The following is a 12,564-nucleotide window of genomic DNA, read 5'->3' as shown; positions in this document are numbered from 1 at the left end:
TAATGACTTCTCATTTTATTTTACGAGCCGATTGCATCACAAATGCTACTACTTTCTTCTGTGAGTTTTAAATATAGACTGTATAAAATAGGTTTTAAAGCGCTACCAAGCACTGCAGTGCTCTCCCTTTTCTTCATTGAAGCCTCTTATACAGGCTTGTGATGATGCACAATGTGCAATGTGCCACCTGTGAAATATTCCAAGTGCAACAACGTGGCACATTTTCCATCCAAGCAAGCTTAACCAAGTCACACAGTAAAACTCTAACCGCACGTCAAACTGATAACCTAAGCATTACAGAGCCTAAATCACTAAACAGCCACAATAACAGCAACAATTACCATAACACTGTTAGTTCCTCAACAGTTTCTCTGCAAAACAATCCACTACCTTTTAAAAAATCTACGATTCTCTCACTCTGAGCCACAGGGAGGTTTCCTTCCAGGGATATTGAACATTTACCACCCATTACTTCTCTCTGTGCAGTTTAATGCACAAAACAACTCCTCGTGTGGATCTCATAAACTCTGTCACGTCTCACAATAACTGTCTGCTTAACCCTGCAACTGTTGAGTTGAAAATTTACGCTTGTGTCTGGAAACAATTCTTTACACAGTGCATTGACACTTTCAGGCAAAATGTGGAATACTTTCCCATGAATAAATGATTGCGGGAATTGTGACAGCGCTCTGTCCCTGCTGCAGAGAATGCAAATGCATTAAAAGTACTCTGCAGGGACAGAAGAGTCTTAGTCCCCCTAATTCATAATGTTATTTTATTTTTTTGCACTTTTTATGTGGACTTAATCTTCTGGTTTGTCTCTCGAAGCTGATTTGTATGTCACCACCGGTGGGTTCGTAGTTATAAATGTGTTTTGCACTGTGGTAAGCTGCAGGAGCATGGTGACCTTTCACATCACGTAGGTGAGAAGTCTATTAAAAGGGATTTATCATGTGCTGTCATGTCTCAACACAGTCTGCATGAACTAAATACCATGATCAAGTCACCAAGGATGGCAGGGTTTAACTCCAACATTAATACCTTTTGTTCTTTTTGGAAGAATTTGACCAGCTGAAATCTGGTTGAAGCAAAGCTTTTTGTTGATTCCTTCTGTTCTGTTCAAGATATGAGAGGAAATTCAAAGGTTCATATTTGAAATTAGTGTGTAAATGTTGAGTACTTCACTTTAAGTACTTTTACATGTCTACTGGATTTACAGATGAGCAAGAGCTTTTAAAGCTCACAAATAAAACAATTTCATTTTTTTGAATGTGAAGAAAAAAAACAGAGGTAGGAAGGAAGGAAGAAGGGAATTTTACCCCTTCCTATAAAGAGTGCTTGCTTGCTTGCTTGCTGGTGTGCTTGCGTGCCTGCGTGCATGCTTGCACTATGCAGAGTAAGAAATGTAAATGTGTGTTGAGGGAGCATGGCCAAATAAAAAGACGAATATTGGAATGGGAAATAGAAGGGCAAGAGATTTTGCTTGGTTTCCATTAAACCCAGATTGAAAAACAAAAGCAACATTGCAAAAAGGAAAAAAGAGCAATAAAAATAGAGAATAACAAAGGCCCCAGAGAAAAGCCTTGAGGTACACCTTTTTCAAAAGTTATACGTTTGGACTGAACATCATTATACTGTGAGAAACACACTGGCGTTTGTTGTGAAGGTATGAGTCAAACCATAGTAAAGAATGTCCCGAAAAGCCAATAGCAAAAAGTTTGTCAAGGAGAAGATAGAGATCAACCATGTCAAAATCTTTTGTCAGATCAATGAAAATTGCACCAGTGGGCATGTTATTATCTAAAGAAGAAGATATATAATTTGTAAGGATTATAGAAGCAGTGGTTGTAGAAAAATGTGGACCAGATTGGTGTGGAGATAGGATATGAAAGTCATTGACTTACTCATTGACATGTGATAAAAAAGAGCTTTTCAAACATCTTTGCTGGAAATGGAAATGTTGGAAATGGGTATGTGATTATTGAGGTCAGAAGGCCACCTTTGTGCTAAGGGGTAACTTTGGCTTATTTCCAAATTGATGGAATTATGCATGTGGATAAGGAGAGGTTAAATAAACAGATAAAGGATAAGCAAGAACATAAAAGGCGATAATCTTAATCTCCGAACCATCTAGGCCAGCCCCGCTACCTAAACTCAATCCACAGATAACCTGCTCAACATCAGCCGGGTGAATTCTGCTAAAGGAGAAGGAACTATGGCATATAGGTTATGTGGTAAGATTTCAGAATATGGAAACTCAGAGAACTTTGAGCTGCTGATGAAAGAAAAGTACTGGCTAAAAGCATTGATAATTGAAGAAGAGTCAGCGAGATTTTTTATCATTGAGTCTAATATGAGAACATTAGTTTTTAGTGAGTTTATTAGTTAAACTGTTACTTTTATTCCAGATGTTTGGGGTTATTAAAATCATTATTTAAACAGTATTGATAGTACTTAGATTTAGCATTTAGCACTGGTTTTGGTTGTCATGGATATATTTTGAATATCCTAGTTTATTGTCACAGTAGCGCACACTGCAGCAGAGTAAGTGTAACATGTTCTGATGTCAAAACCAACCGTTACTGGCATAAAAACTTGCAGTGTACCATACAAGTTCATGTATTATCACAGCTTCTGTGTGATTCCTGGGTTTTATTTTAAAATGATCCTCTTCTAGTAAATAAGGTTAGTCATCACCTTGCCATTTTCTTTAAAAGGCATTTTGTGAAATGTAACCTTTTAAGGCAAAGGGTTGGTTGAAGTTTGCCATAGATGCCTGTTGGTTAGGATTTATAGATACATTCTACAGAAGGTTTTCAGTTGAAACTCTTTGCTACATGTTTGTTACTAAAAATGAAAAAAAATGACTTATTTCATGTTATATTCACTCACAAACTCCACTGGCATCATAATCTTGTAGAAGTAAACATAGGAAGTGCATGCTGACCAGTTAAAATTTGTGGTAGGCCTGCGTGGTAACTCCGTAGCAGCCATAGTCTTGGTCTGTGGTTATATTTTTTAAGGGAAGCCTGACTGCTACGGTGTAGCTATGCAGTCTAAGCCTATAGCAGCATAACTGTGTGCTGGTCCAAGGCAAACCTGAGCCAGCCCTAACCATAAGCTTTATCAAAGAGGAGAGTTTTTAACTTACTCTTAAATGTGGAGATGGTGCTTCCCAAACCAAAACTGGGAGCTACAGGCATATTAACAAACTGAATGCAGCATGGTAGCTGTGTATTAAACCTTTATTTGGGTTAACTGTAAGTGTTTAGTGAGCATATAGATGGACATAGTATATATCCATGAAGTTCTACTTCCAAGATTGCTCCTTTGCTGAAAAAACATTCCGCAGGCTTTCCCTCATTTACGCCGGATATTTGTTACCTTGGGCTTTCTTTGTGTTGTCATTTTAAACTCCAGTCGATATATGAGGACTATGGTTAACTGCTAAGACCACTTTTGAACGTACATGTGTTCCACCCAAACAAGTTCCTTCCCAAGGCTATACTGCAGTGGCACCTTTGCTGCGTGCGGTGCATAGCACCGCCCATAACAATTGTGATTGTTTGTTTGAAGAAATGCTAATAAACCAGAGCATGTTTTTCTCCCATCCTGGAATGCTGTGTGGACTACCCAGACCCTCCTTAGCAGCGCTGTGGAGGAAGGTTGCTATGCCAGTCTAGGATGGACATATCAATCAATTCTTCAGGAGAAGTGAAATACATTATGAAGTATTACCTTTCATGCTATACTAGCAAAAACATAAATCATCAAAACCTTCACTTATCAAATTGTCCCAACATGGAATACAGCCATCAACTATAAATGGACTACAAAACGTTATCAAGCTGCAAAAGCCCAATACAACTAACAAGGAAAAACACATTTCAAAAACTATCAAAGCACATTGTTCTTAGCATTCTTTGGCACTTAAATCAACAATATGGGTCATTTGCATCACAATGTGTCAATGTTGATAATGAGCAGGAGGGAGTGAAACAGAAAGTGAGAGACGTGGAGAAAGCTGTTACCATAGCAACTGAATGGGAGAAAAGGTATGTTGGATGGGATGCATTTGCTGTGGTGTTCAAGTGTTGGTGCATGTGTCAAGTTTTATACTGAGTAAAGAATAATGTTGCCTCATTTTAAGCACAAGAGTTTGGTCTTTGATCTCAGAGGTAGCTGACTGTCTTGCTCTTTTGGTGTAAATATGAAGGGGAAAAAAAGGAAAACAAAATCCATAAGCATTGGATGCAGATGATCATTTTATAATATAGATTATCGAGTTGCCTGGATTTCCTGCAATTGCTCCAGGTTCCTTTCATAGTGTGTCTGGTGACTGGCAGTGAATGTCCCTGTATATGTCATCCCATCGGTCCAGGGTGTACTCTGCCTCTCCACCAATAAATGCTATTGGCTTCATCCCACTGAATAGGACAAGCTCTTTGAAGGATAGAAGATGTATATTCTGTAACCTATAATTGTACTTTCAACCTTCAGCTCTTGTGATTGAATACCACTTTCCTTTCACATTAAAGGACAACGTTCATTCGGTGTGTCCTCTAACCACGAGTGTTTAGAGCTGTTAAAATTAAGGCTGCCTGATATGTGGAAAATCTGCGGCATGCAATAATGTTGCTGACCAATAGCAATAACGATAGCACTTTTAAATTAACGGATACATTAACAGATACTAAAATGTCCTTAGTTCTGCATTTCTGCTTCTTCAATAATCTGCTTCAGTGCAACAATTTGCTTGTTGATTTGAACAGAAACAAAAGAAAATCTTTTTCAACATTTATTTTACAATTTGAACCTTAAATTGGATATAAAAGGCACCACTAAAAAAATGACAGTTCCATTTTAAAGTGCAGTTTTCTACTGATATTTTCTTTCAACCAACACATAACACATCTTAGTGTCTTTCATGATATGTCCTAGCACTTTTATACTGTAACATTACAGAGAAGAGCTTGGATTTTAAGTTTCTTTTTTAAATTTTAAGTTATTAATTATTTTACCTACTACTGTTAAATAAGCAAATACAGACTACTCTTTTTGAACTTGCTTTGTTTACTTTAAGTTTTTTATTTTTGTAGTCCTCCTGAAAGTGAATTTATTTCACTGTTGGATTGACATTTGGCTTCAGATCGCACTACAAATTCATTTTACCTGAACAGTGCAGTGTTAAACAATTTTACTAAATAGATATGGAATCTTCATGAAATTAGTTTTGTGTAAATTGAAAAATTAGTTGTTAGATTAATCGGAAAAAATACTCGCTAGATTAATCGTTTGGGACAGCTCTACTGCATACTGTTGCCTTAAGCTCATAGTTGGTTGAGCATTGGTGTAAAAATGGCGTCCTGCTGCACATGAACTGTGTAGATGACCTAACTCAACACCACCTCCACACCAGCTACTAATGTTGACACAGGGTCACACCTTCAAAAAGTGTGTCTCTGGTAAATAGCTTGATTGTTGGTCTGCAGATTCATGGTTTAGGTTATGAAGATAACGAATGTTACGCAGGTCAGACCTGATGATTTGAGATCTGTTGGTTGAACAAAGGTCTTTGTTGCTGTATATGATGTCAGATGTATGATTTACAGGTGGGACCTTAATCCTTACTTCTATTTCTCTATATTACCAATGGGTCATTCAACCATTCAACTTGCAGCATATTGACAGTTTTTACCAAAACACGCACGCACACGCACGCACGCACACGCACACACACACAGCTAAGAGCTGCAGCAGCAACAACAGCTGGTGTGGGTTTGGTTTGAGCTGTGGGACCTTCCTCCAGGCACCTGACAGTCACTAATGCTGAACAAGCAGGGAGTGAGATGGAGCTGCGGTCAAACACACACACACACACACTCTCATGAGAGAATGCACACACACACACACTCTCATAAGATAATGCACACATCCAATTTCCCTCACACTCCTGCACACATGGCCTGTTTCTTACTCTGCATAGTATTCTAACACACACACACATATGCACGCATGCACGCACGTACGCACGCATGTGTGCCTGCTTGTTTCCACTAGGGAGAAAAACAGTTTCTTTTTTGCCAGTTGCATTTAGCTCGACCAGCAGTGATCTCGTTAGCCGCCAGCTTACTGGCTGGGGTTCCAGCCAATAAAATCAATCTGAGGCCAAAGGGCAATTGCCGTTTTCAATGGGAGGATAAAGGCAAATGGGGGAAGCGAGAGGTAAAAGTCAGAATATGAGGAGAAAAGAGAGAGGGAAAGAGATTAGAAAATGAGAAAAAATGAAAAGCGGTAAGGGAGAGCAGTAGATGGAGAGAGAATGTAAGAACGAAAAGGTCAAATGGGTGAACAAGGCGCTTTGGGTGTTTTGATTTTTTTCCCCCACAGTAATACTCAGACGAGGGAAGCCACTGTGAATGAAAGTTTGGAAAATTCAGACATGCACTTAGAGATTTAGTTTGACATTGACATAATTCAGCAGTTGCGTGACATGATAATCGCATGTGTCTTGTGTGTATGTATATATATATATATATATATATATATATATATATATATATATATATATACACACGCATATCTTGGTAATATAATTCACTTCAACTACAGTTTTGAATCCATCTCATTACATACAGCATACATTTCCACAGTTTGAACATTCATGTGTATTTGTTAAAAAAAAAAAAAGCGTTTAATGTAGCTATTGCTACAAATCAAGTTATACACAAAATGATTAGTGCATATATGCTACGATAAAACCAATTGAAAATATGATCTGATCTAAAGGCAAATTCTTAATGTTTAGGCAAGACTGCATGTTACCATACCACCAAACTACAGCCAGCATACAGCTTAAGCTAAGCTAATGTATTGGTAATAATACCAGTACATGAAAATGGATTTATGTGTAGTCGGGTGCCGAACAAACAGCTTAAACAGACAAAACAGCTGCAGCTTTTAGAGCTCATCAGGGATTTGAACCCCCTCCCTGTCCTGCTGTTGCCATGTCACTGAACCCACAATAGTCTGTGGGCTAATGGGAAATAATGTTTGTTAACAAAAGAGATATTAAATGAAAAATATATGACTTTATCTTAATCTTATCTATTTATAGGCAAAGTATGCTCAAATTGTTTCAAAGGCTAGATTTTGGTTAATAGTTTTTTTTGTTTCACCACTGAAGTTCTAGTTCACTTTGGCTCTGTGTAGGATAGTTCCAGGATGCAACTACCCATTTAAACATTTAAACATGCATTTTTACATTTTAGTTTTTGTAAGGATTATAAAAACAAACTGTAATGTGTAAGTTATTGAGCTTTAGAGGTGCTACCAAAGTAGATGTATTTATTTTTTGGACAGAGCCAGGTGTGCCATTTATGTTTTACTTGCAGTTTTTCCCCTGGCTCTTGCTTCGTGTTTAATAGACAGAGAGGGTTTTGCTTAGTGTATCAATCTTCTCATCTAACTCTTGGCAAGAAAGCAAGTATGTGTATTTCCTCAGATCTCCCAAAATGCAATTCAGAGTAGCTGCCAGGCCATACCATTTTTCTCTGTACTTAATGCCATTAAGCGCCTATACTTTCCATATTACATTTTCTCACATTTCTGTATGCCAAGCCAACATGTTACACATTTGCCAGACCTTTACAGAAGGTATATTTTTGGGCTTTCTGCCTGTCAGTGACTGGAGCCTTTGTATTGCACTCCTGCTATTCGCTGTGGAAAAGAGCATCAGTTAAGTGCCTGAAAATGCAAAAAAGAGAGTGATAGACAAGTTAATTATAATATGGGATTTTACACCTGGACATAAATCTGTAAGTGGAGACAACGGGAGAGTGACAGAGGTTGAAGTGATTGCCTCACATTTCCTGCAGAGTTTATGAGCAGAGATTAAAGACACTGTGATGTGATCATAATTCTGTGCTGCTGCTGAAAGTGATGGATGGATAGACTAATGAATGGACCAATGGGGTACACGTTCTTTAGCGATACTTTGGCTAAAAATGGATGCTATAAATAACGTATGCGTATGGATGTATGGTAAACTTTTATCTTGTGTTAGATGCATGTCAATGTTATCTCCTTTGCTTTTGTTCCCCGGGCCAACATATTTTTATGGAAATGTCAGCTGGCAAGAAAATGTTTCTGCAGCAAAATGGTAACGTCTACTGACGTAGGTCTGGAGCCCAACCGATACAAATAATTATACAAATATTTGGTTATTTGAAAAATCATCCGATATATCGGACGATATAAGAATGAAATATAAAAAAATACAAAACTTAAGATATGAAACTTAAAGTCCTTAACAAAAACACAATAACAAAATAATCAGTGTTGCCAACAGGGACATTGTAGAGCGCCCTCTGGTGGACAAAATATGCAACGCCAACACTTGTGGTTGACCGTCCGTTTTTGTTTTATTTTTGAAATATTCATTCATCAGAATAATTTATTTGTAATTTATTTTTATATAATAAATTATTCTGATGAATGAATATCTAAAAATATATATGTTTTCTTTCCAGGGGCCATATTTGAGAAAACACACACACAGGCATATAGATTCCTTTAAATGTTAAGGGGAATATTCAAAAAGAGAAACTGGATCTGCGAATTCTCACAGAATCCCAGTTGAACTCATATCTTGCTACTCATTCTGAATCTTATTAACCTGGAGTCCCAGTCTCTATCACAGTAATCATATACAATATGTGATGTTTTAAAGCCTGTTGGCAGACATCCATTTAAAATGTAGGCGATGGCATATAAAGAGCCTGTTCTCCATGTCCACTGAAGTTCCCCAGCATGCACTCTAGTAACATGTGTGTGTGGTCCAGGTAGCTTTGCATAAAAAGTAGTTTTCATTCACATGGCTACTTTTACTTTTATACTTTAACTACATTTCCAAGCCTTTACTGTGCTTCTTTTACTTGAGTAAAAGAAGTTAAATCAGTACTTCTACTTTTACTAGAGTGTTTTTTAACACAAGTGTCTGTACTTCTACTTAAGTACGGGAAGTGAGTACTTTTGCCATCTCCGTACAACCGGCACCTAAAGAAACACAGGTCTAATGGTTTCCATATTCTATGTTAATATGTACAGATTGTGTTCCATGGATGTTTCTTTAATGGCTAAATGGGAGGGAATCTCAGTTAAGAGAGTATAACCCTGTAAATCAAAATTGTATTTCAGCATCTACAGATAGACTTGCCACTGGCTTAACACCACCATATCACTGACACTATAAGCTCTGCTGAAGGACGTCTGTGTGTCTGCATGCTAAGTTGATATCAGAAACAATTTGGGTGGGATGTGTCATTAATTTAAGCCACATTAATGCCTGCTGTGGTAAAACTGATTAAAGGATACATTTTGTCAGCTACCTATCAGGGCTTTTTACTGCCTTGTTGGTATAATGATGGCTTTAAACAGCTTTCTGTGGTATGTCATGTCAAGATAGGAGGATAAATGCACACAGTGATTCACATATTACATGTAAAGGGAGAAAGGTCCCTACACTGCCAAGGTACAATTCCTTCAAAGTCTACTGCATCGCCCGGATGTATGTTTCTGTGGTTGTATACTATATACATGCACTGAAATAAAAAAAAGACATTAAGGAGGAGGTATCCAGTACTATATGTTGATACTGAAGTATTGATATGAAACTCAGGATTTTCCTCAGAGAAAATGTTTTTTTATGATCCTACATGGAGAGGCTTAAGTGATGCAAACTGAGCAAATTGACTCCAGTATTTTACATTGTAGTTGTACTTTGAACACTGTGTGGTGTTGATTGATTGATCTCTCTCTCTCTCTCACACACACAGGCAGGCAGACTGACTAACTGACTGACAGCATAGCATATCTAAGGTCTACCAAGGATCTAATTATTCATACAAAGAATAAAAACGTAAATTCTCAATCCTAGCCATCAGGTTCTGGCTGCTGAGATTATGCATATTTATGTAAACCATCAAGCACTTAAAGCATGTGACACCTGAGCAAGATAACCATGCTACTAGAGATGTGTTGTCTTTTTTTTAAATGAATTAATCTCTGGATGTGATTTGGACATAACCACTCATTCTCTATCTAGATAAGCATAGACATACTATAACCATAAGCAAACATCCACAGATCTCACAGATAAAAACGGCTTCAGCTGTTTTTTTGTCCTCTTCACAGTTTACTGCTTTTTCTCAAATGTCCTATAATTTTTCAATAGAGTTGAACACCTGAGGCAGTTTTAGTGACAGCTACATGGGAGAAGAGTGGCATAAAAACCAGAAAGCCCGCACCCATGGGGATACCTGTTGAAGCTGCTTGACCTAAACCTTGGTCCCTATTCAATTTATTTTCCGATGTGCCAGCGCAGACACTGAGTGTTTTGTTATGATTGTAAATGATATGCAAAATCATGCAGATAAACATGTCTGAAGCAGCCTATTTACTGTAATAATGTTTGCTCGAATAGGAAGATGCATCTCAATTTTGTGGTTTGTGCTCCTATTTGCCATTCAGTGCATTTGTTTACTGTGCAGAACAGTTTATCTGATTGCACATACTTCTGTGTGTGGAACAGCATATGGCTAATGACTGGCATTTGCTTTTAATATCGATCAAATGGCACTTCCAGTTTTTACAAGGAGGAACCATGTTGCTTCTTTAACAGTGGCTGGTGGCTGTTAACAATTCTGTCTCCCTCAGTGGTCCACTCTGTGATGGCAATACACGCTGTTTTTGTTTTATGATATTTGGGGATGGGATTTTTTAACCACAAGCCTTTGTTATGGTGTATTACAGGAGTAATATCTTGGGAGTCTTTTTGTGTTGAATGATGTTTAATTGTTTTTTTGTGTCATTCCATTAAGACTGAAACCAACTCTGTCTGTTTCTCTTAGTCCCAATCCCACTGGCTCATACTGAAGGAGCAAATCCTTACAGGGATACTTCACCGATTAGCATTAAGCTTTGTATCAGTAGAAACCCAGTAGTATTTTCGAATGGCCCCTTGAAACGAGAGATATCTGTATTGTGTGTCTGGAAAAAAGCTAGTTCTGCATGTTTTCAACCCGCCCATAGGGGGTTGCACTCTTTACTGCGCTGACTGTCTTCTTCATTCTGTCCGACTGTGCAATATTATTGTTATACTGTTACTGTTATATAATACCTCATAGGACACTGGAATCTGTGCAATTTCATTTCATACAGTGCAATATTTAATACATTAACCTTCCATTACTTGGCAATATTTATTTACTTAATATTAGTACTTAATCATTTCATTCCATCACTGTGCAATATTATTTATTGAGTGTTAACACTTACCTATGCTTATTCAAGCTGATTTATATATGTAACTTGACAGTCACACACTTTATATCTTTGACTTTATATTTTTTATATTTACTGTTATATTTTATACTGTTATATTCTATATTTTTTTTGTGTCAACACTGCAAAGGGATTGCTGTACAGCTCGTGCACAAGTACCGTGTACTTGTGTATAATGACAATAAAGGCATTCTATTCTATTCTATTTACCTGAAGAGAGATGAAGCAAGTCGAGCGTCAGCCGTCTTGGAGCTAAGCTACAGCTCTCTCTTTACAGCAGCAAACCTTTACAACAATTATGTGCATTCAAACTACCGCACATGTGTACCACAGGGATACATAGGTACGGATCGGAGAATATGCAGGAAACTTTATTACAGAGGGAATACTCAACACACTATGTGATCTTCGCCTGCTACAGAGACCAGCACCTCAGCCAGCGGTGTCGCCCGATGCCGCTAGCTGGGTAAGGGAACATCAACAGTGGTGTGCGCTAAAGCGGAAATGCAGAACTATGCAGGGAGTTCCAGCTCGGTGGAAAGCTAATGCTAGATGGCCACCTGTTCGATCCACTGTTTACTTCAAGCACTATTGCTACCATTGTATTTAGGGCTGCACAATTAATCAAATTTTGATCATGATCTTGGCTTCCCACAATCACATTTGCATGATCGAGCAATGTTTTACATGCGTCATTCCGTCATTTTTTTTTTTTTAACATGTGCACATTCATTTTTCCAACGGTGAAATATCACTTTAATGGCTCATAAGCTTTATTTAGAGATGTACCATTTTATTTCCTTTTCCAATACTGATTGCAATACCTCATCATATCATATATAGAGTACCGATCCAATTTCAGTGCATTAAAAATGAACACAGTACGATCACTGTTTGTTGGGACTTTTGGGTCTCATACATCATCTAATTTAGCACGTACACCCACAGTGTTGCACAAACACTGGGCTATTCCATTCTGTGGATGACAATTAACCAACAATATAACACTGTCCCAAAGCCCCAATTATTCCTAAACTAATATTTCTCCCTGACAAAGGCCATAGATTGGAACGTCACAGTGTATCTTTGAATGTGTGTATGTATTTGTGTAAAGCTTGGGTCATCACTCTTCAAGGGGATTAAGGCTGCCTTCCCTGTTATAACGCACGGACGCACACACACATATACACACACACACACACACACACACACACACACACA

At 37.9% G+C, this 12,564-nt stretch overlaps 1 long non-coding RNA gene across 1 annotated transcript in view; it reads left to right on the top strand.

Moving 5' to 3' along the window:
• The window catches only part of LOC116670619 (uncharacterized), a 23,912-nt gene extending 12,065 nt beyond the window's left edge, over positions 1 to 11,847 (top strand). Inside the window, exon 3 of the long non-coding RNA XR_004327073.1 lies at positions 11,596 to 11,847. This is a non-coding gene — a long non-coding RNA (uncharacterized LOC116670619). The remainder of the gene's footprint in view (positions 1 to 11,595) is intronic.
• The last annotated feature ends 717 nt before the right edge of the window (positions 11,848 to 12,564 follow it).

Source organism: Etheostoma spectabile, chromosome 20, assembly GCF_008692095.1.
Source record: "Etheostoma spectabile isolate EspeVRDwgs_2016 chromosome 20, UIUC_Espe_1.0, whole genome shotgun sequence".
NCBI lineage: Eukaryota > Metazoa > Chordata > Actinopteri > Perciformes > Percidae > Etheostoma > Etheostoma spectabile.
Note: the sequence above shows the minus strand (reverse complement) of the source record. Positions and strands in the feature narration are given on the sequence as shown.